The 6,996-nt window shown below is 35.4% G+C and overlaps 1 long non-coding RNA gene across 1 annotated transcript; it reads right to left on the bottom strand.

Moving 5' to 3' along the window:
- Positions 1-529: 529 nt before the first annotated feature.
- LOC136571141 (uncharacterized) lies at positions 530-6,996 on the bottom strand. The gene is made up of 4 exons (XR_010785648.1): positions 6,935-6,996; positions 5,360-5,449; positions 1,883-1,957; positions 530-613 (listed from the first exon to the last, which is right to left on the bottom strand). It is a non-coding gene; the product is annotated as an uncharacterized lncRNA (long non-coding RNA).

Below are 6,996 nucleotides of genomic sequence, written 5' to 3'. Positions count from 1 at the left end.
AAAGAGAAATTTCTTCTGTGCTTTCATTCTTAATGGAAATAAGAAAAAATTACCTACTTTTTAATAATTAAGACTGTTTTAGATGTCAATCAAGAGCAACTAAAAAACTTCATAAAAAACTGAATAAAATTTTACAACATGAAGAAAGTATAAGTTGATATAATTCACTGTATCAGACTTGAAGTGAAGGCTTATAAATGTGTAGGACTTTAAGAATACATTCAGCTGCATCCTTTATCCTGCTTATGGTTGCAGGATAAAGGGAGGAGAGTAGAGGGAGAAGGAGAGAGGGAGATAGAAAGAAAAAGGAAGGGATTGTGTAGGGAAGAGAGGCAAACAGAGAGATTAGTATTTCCTACATTAATCTACTCCTCCAGTCTCAAGACTTCTTATTCTCACAGGTGTAGAAGGCCTAAGGCCTAAATAATCTCTTATTATATGTGTACTATAATGCAGGTATTACAATCAAATTTCATTTCTTGATAGCACGTGAAATCTTCTTACCTTGAAGCAGGTCGAATGACAGTGAATTTGCAAAGCATCTAAGATCATTTTGGCATCTATGCCCAAGGGCTTCCTGCAGTATGTACATATATCTTTTCCAATTATACTCCTGTGTATATAATATAACATCAGCTGTCAGAAAAAGAGCTGCAATTGAAATCTCAAGCAGAAAATTGATAAGGCTAGCACACTGCGTGGGGAAGACATTTGTGTACTGTACAGTGGCCATAATGGGAAAATGTCATTTGTGTATTCTCTCCATTCCAGTTGATAGGTGTCATACATGTGCTCCTGTGATGGGCAAATTGCTGAGCACAATTGTCAAGTTACAAAAATACCTTGGTAGATAGAATGGTCTTCTCTGGTAAACTGAATTAAGTTGCTTAATGTTTGGGAGCATGTATACTAAACAGGGATAAGGTGGAGGGGAATGATTTTAATGTTTTAATCTCAAAAGTAATCTGGTAGTTGAATTCAAAGTGCCATAATTTGATCAGTCTGGTCCACAGAAATCTCTGTGGTGCAGAGGTGCCTGAAAACTTTTTTGACTTTCTGCACTGTGGACAGAACTCATACCTTCTTGGCAATTATAGCAAATTAATGTATGAACAGCCTACAGGGTATTTGTGACAAAAACATTTTAAAAAATTTTCTCAGCTCTTGCTGCACTCCTATGTGACATCACTCTGTACATTGTCTAGATACAACTGTTGGTTTGTTTTAGCATTACTAAATCAATGGCTCTTGCTCCTTGCCTGTCAGTGACAAACTGCTGTACTAATATTTAATCATCCCCAGAGTTCCTTATCCTTAGTTGGAAAGGATACAAGTTTTTCTGATTAGGTAGTTCCACGTAGTAGGGCTGTCCAAATGGAATTGAAAATTGTGGGTCCTTTTAACTTCTTTTTCCCCATGAGGTAGGTTATTACAGATTGAGCAAATATCCTTCTTATATTTGGGAATGCCTTACTGCTGTGAAAAGATAGTTTTCAACAGCTCACCACTGTCACGTGAACCTATTCCTCCATGCTTGTACATAAATTTGGTCATTACCATTCTCACAAAGGAAGGAAATTTTGCAAAGTAAGCGGCTGCCTGAGATAGAAACCTACAGAATCGCAAAGCCAACTCTGTCACTTCAGGCATTGGCTCTCATTTCTATAGATATTTTCAAATGTCAGCTGTGACAAGCCTAACATAATATTAGGCTGCTGAACTGTGGTAATGATTTGATGGCAAGATCTCACTGAAAGGAGCTTTGTATGAAAAGCTGTCTCATGATGGTGACTTCCAGGGCTCTCTTTTGTCTGAAGACTTGAATGCTTATGTAAATGTCTGTGTCCTTTGCTACTATACGATGTTATTAATGTGTACTTACCGATCAGAAGTAGAATAAACAGTTTTGATAGTATTTCCAGTTATATTTTTTTCATAGGCACCAAGTGATGATTTGCTGTGAAGCAAAGAGTACATAGATATCACTAAACAGTACTACATTTTTAAAGGCTTCACTACATGGACGATAATATGCAAAATAAACTAAGACAACATGCTTGTAAAAAAACATACTTGGTGATGAGTTCTTTTTCTTTTTTTTTCACAACTGTCAAGAATAATATATCAAATGAAAAATGTAAATTAGTAATATAGTAATATTTTTAATATAGTGTCCTTAGACTGTGTTCTATTTTTGAATGATTCTTCAGTCCTTCAGAATTAAATCCATGAGTCCACTGAGCAAAATTTACATAACAGTATTGGGTTTCCTGTGTTGATATCTCAACCTAAATGATACATATCAGAGAATGGTGAAAGACTACATTTTTTCATTTTCCTCTTCTTCTTTCACTTGTCCTCAAAGAGCTGTCAAACAGCCAAACAAAATTACAATATGTCCCTAGAATTAGAGTGAGAGTCTTTATAATACAGGCTTTTCAGTGTATGATTTGTGTTCACTACAGTAACTGTATTGTTCCTTATATCAGAGTAGAAAGGAATATACTGAATTTAATTATCAGGGAATAAAATCTTCCATTTTTAATACTCCCATTTCCAAGTTACTTAAATGTCAGTTTTGTTTCCATGGAAGGGATGAACATGTATGTGACAGTTGAAGAAGTTATCTTGCTATATGTGTTTTGAAGATTTCTGAATTGATTTATTTATCCTATTCTCTGTAAATTCTTAAGGCATATAGTAATTGTTACATGTTTCATATCACTCCTGAATAATGCTCTGCAACATTAGGAGCAATTGTTTATAATCATGTGTGTTTACCAAATGTTGATTTTTTTTCCAGGAAATACGACAGATTGATAACATGTGTGTGTAAGGTTTTATGAAGCTCAGATACTCTTTTCTACATACCTGTATTTTGTAAAGTACATATATCTTATTTGATTTCTGTGCAGCACCAGAAATATATTTAAATTTCAGTTACTGATAAGGTGAAATGATAAATGGTTTATTTATATTTCATAGAATATAACATAGAAATAACAATGGGCTTGTTATTTAATCAGAATGTAACAAACTTGGGTTTGCTCACCACAGAGGAATTATCTCATGTTCACATGAACACCTAGAGCTCCATTTACATTTCAGGTGAGATGAAAGTAAGCTTACTAAGTAGGAATGCAAACTAAAGTGATCACCTTTTGAAAGAGTTTCTCTGACTGAGAAATTCTCTTGACCAAGAATGTTCACAACACATGTCACAAGGTGCAGTAAATTGATAGTGCAGCTGCCTAAAGTTTCTTGCTACAGTGAAAAGTGGCAAAGGAATATGATTTATTTGTTCCTGTAAAGTATGTCTATGTTTGTTATTTTTGTTGTTAAGCTTATTTTTTCCCAAATCTTCCATTCCACTTGTATTTAACTGTGGAATCCTGGGGAAAGTGAGTACTGTGCATTGGACACTTGACATAATATGGGCATTTACATGCTGCATGCCTGAAAGCAACATTATCTTACAGGAAATCAAGTGTCCTAGTGTAGAGAACAGCAGCCCTTGGATTTTACTAACTGTATTATGGTTTAAATACACAAAAATATATATAATCACAGCTTAGGTAGGAAACCTCAACTGGAGTATGTAAAATAAAAAATGCTGAAGCTACAGGAAAAATATTTCCAAAGCATCAGTTTCTAACCTTGTCAACTGAAAATGTAAGGAAACTCAGAACATTTAAATAAATGCATAGTCTGACAGCTTGACGAGACACCAAGTGAAAAGTGAGTCCCAGTGTAGCCTGAGAATTGTGCATCTGATCACGTCCCTTCTTTCAGTTCATATCAGTTGCTCCTTTACTTGCTATGGTGTGACTTGTTCATGCAGCAAACTACTCAACAAAAAAACTCTGTAGAACCTATTGCATAACACCTGAAAGAATAACCTACAAAGACCATTCATTTAATAAGTTTTCATGAATTAAAATGGGATTAGAGGTTCAGGTAGAGGGTATAAAGTCTATCAAGTGTAAGGTAACATTGCATATTGCAGCACATTCTTTGCCCTGTCGTTCTTCTATTACTGATCTCTATTTTAACTTTCAAAGATAATCAGAATATTACAACTCAAAGCCGTTATGTGCACAAAATTCTGAAAAATGCTAATTAATTTTTCTGTTGAATATTAATTTTTAATCTTAAATTGTAGGCTGTTTAGCTTTGCTTTTATTCTCAGCCAATTTATGGGTCTGTCCTTCAAGGTCATGCAGAATTTTCAGAATACACAGATTTCAACTGTATTTCAACTGCAGATGTAAGAATATGAGGGAATAAAGATCCTGTGCCCATTCATATCTACAGCAAGGATCAGGTGTGCATAAGGTTAAGGATGGGGACATTGACCATAATTCCTATTAAGTATCAGACTGTGACCTTTTACTTTCCCTGTCAGCAAGGCTCAATAGATTTCTCCTCTCCCTGCTGAGTCATCAACCATGGCTCAGGCAGTTTGCAACTATTATACAGCAATACAAACCTATAGGTTATGTCTTTAAACAATCCTTCCTACATAAATAATTCATCCATATAGATGGGTAGATTGATACTGAAGAGAGGTTTTCTTAATCCAAAAAGGTCTTTCACTCAAGAACTATATATCTTATACTTTTTTGTTGTCATATTTTGTGAAAACAACTTTGACCATGAAGAACAAGATAATGTTTCCTTTTATTTCAATTATTTCCTGATACCAATAGACATGGTATACAGGTAGCTCTATTGAATATCCCTACATCACATTTTTCACTCAGATTTGCAATGTGTGGTTTTGTAGAGGCAGAATCCAGCTAGAGCATGAATACTGCAAGATAAATGTTTTTTAAAATAGTTTGTTCTTGGTCAGAAAGTCAGAATCCCATGCCACAGTGTCAGTGGCATTGGGTTGGGTTGATGCTATGTGGGTTCAGATTCATCCCATATAGGTGTAGGAAGTTAAAAGGGCACTTTAAGGGAAGAGGTAATGTCTTCCTTACAGTCTCATAAAGGAAAAAGTTCATAAGAAATAAGAGCATTCAAGAAATGCCTTTCCTCTATTGATTAGATAAGAATTCTGGCTTAGCTGCCCTCCTAAATTTTATGTTTCAGCTCTCTCTCTAGAGCTACACAGGGTGTGTCTTGTTCTCCTCACTCTGTGCACTTGAGTTAGGATTTGTGACCTTCTGTGCCTGGGATCCAGGAAGTAGATTTGTAAAGTGGCTGCCATGATTCCAGAGACCAATGAGAGCCTTCTAAGAATTCCTGGAATTTCTTGCTTTTTATGGATTATTTATGAAAAAAGCTTTTTATTAGTTATTTTCAAGAAATGGCACTTTAGCCATTACAGTACCCAATTAATTTTCCACAGTACCTGGTCTTTCTTTCATTGTCACTAGAGTACTTTATTTCTGGGAGATTACTTCGAGCCCTTGGAGGATTTTCATAAGCTTTCTCAATTATCCTAAAATAAAAAAGAAACCACACAACAAGAAAAGAAACAATCTTTAGAAATCTTTTTCAGCTACACAGTTTTAATTTACACTTACAGTCATTAATGCAGAAGCTTGGACTAGAAAAAGCAGGTAAAATAAATTTAGCTTATTTTGGTCAAATAATTGCTGGTGAAAAATAATACAGTCACTGACCTATAATTTTTAGTCCTCCTTTATGCTGATATATTCATATATATTCATACTGGAAACTTCATCTAACTTTAATTGAACTCTAGTTTCCTCGAAGTGCCCACTGGGGTTTTCAGCTGTGCAATAATTCTCAGTTGTTAATAGCATCCCACATTTTCTTGTCAGTATTCCATAATGTTTTATTCTTAGGCTTTTAGTTCCAAATTTTCTTTTTTGGATGTACTACTGTTATGTTTTAATTAGAAATGACTAAATAAATGTAGATACGTAGACTAATTTCAAAAAGCAGGACTATGATTGAAGCAAGAGAAACCTCCTCCTGCAGTTTTCCCTGCCACAAAACATGCCAGGCAAACAAACATAAAAATAGACCTTGTCATACAAATTATGGGATATCAGGAATAAGTGCTAATAATGTTTCTGATGATTTTACAAAGCAGCTCAGACAAAGGCTGCCCTTGTTTGGTTCTGCCAAAGGTTATATTCGGGAACAACGTGCTCATTATCTGCCTTAACTCTGGATGTGTGGGCTGCAGCTTGATTATTTCAGTGAGCTTGCCAAGGACAGAGGCTCTGCTGAGCGACCCTCACTCAGTGCTCATGGTGCTTTATATGCAGAGCGGGGCTGCAGGAAGCAGCACCTCCTTTGTGCCCAACTCCTGATGGGGCAGGCCCCTGCCAGAACTGAAAGAGAAACTCATTCACTGGAGATGCTCAGTATATGCTTCCCTGGTCAGACTGTCCAGTGAAACTGCTGGGATAAAAATATTTTCTATTAAAAAATAGAAAAACTGCCTATCTATACAGATAACTACATTCTCCCTCTTCATGTGGATACACAACAAAATGGAAGACTCAAAAAAGACCATCAGAATGGTGCCTAAAACATACTACTAATCTCACTTTAATTGTCCAAAATGGATCCTAGATTTTGTAAATAATGAAATCTAGTAGCAGTTAAGCTTTTATACTAGGAATGCATTTTCTTTTAGTTGTTTGAGATGCCAGCAGCTGAATTCACAAAACACTTAGATAAGCACAAAAATACTAAGGAGGATCTTGTCACTAGTCATTTTCATTCTCCACAAGAGATTATAGGTTTGACTCATTGCTTATCAAAATACATGCAGCTTTATTGTTATATTTGGTTAATCAGGCACATTTTAGAAATAATACAGATATCTTACACTGGGCAAATTCTGTCTGCTTGTAATGGGAATTCATATTTTCTGATTCTACTAAACAGCTACAAGTCTTGATATTTGATCATTAAACTTTAGAGGGAATTATGAATTGATTCTCACCACTTTTTACTTTGGCCATCAGCAGACTTTACTTCAGTGTGATCCCCAAGGTCCTCATCTCT

The sequence above is a fragment of the Molothrus aeneus genome, chromosome 2 (genome assembly GCF_037042795.1).
Source record: "Molothrus aeneus isolate 106 chromosome 2, BPBGC_Maene_1.0, whole genome shotgun sequence".
Taxonomy (NCBI): Eukaryota; Metazoa; Chordata; class Aves; order Passeriformes; family Icteridae; genus Molothrus; species Molothrus aeneus.
This window is presented reverse-complemented; position numbering and strand designations above follow the sequence as displayed.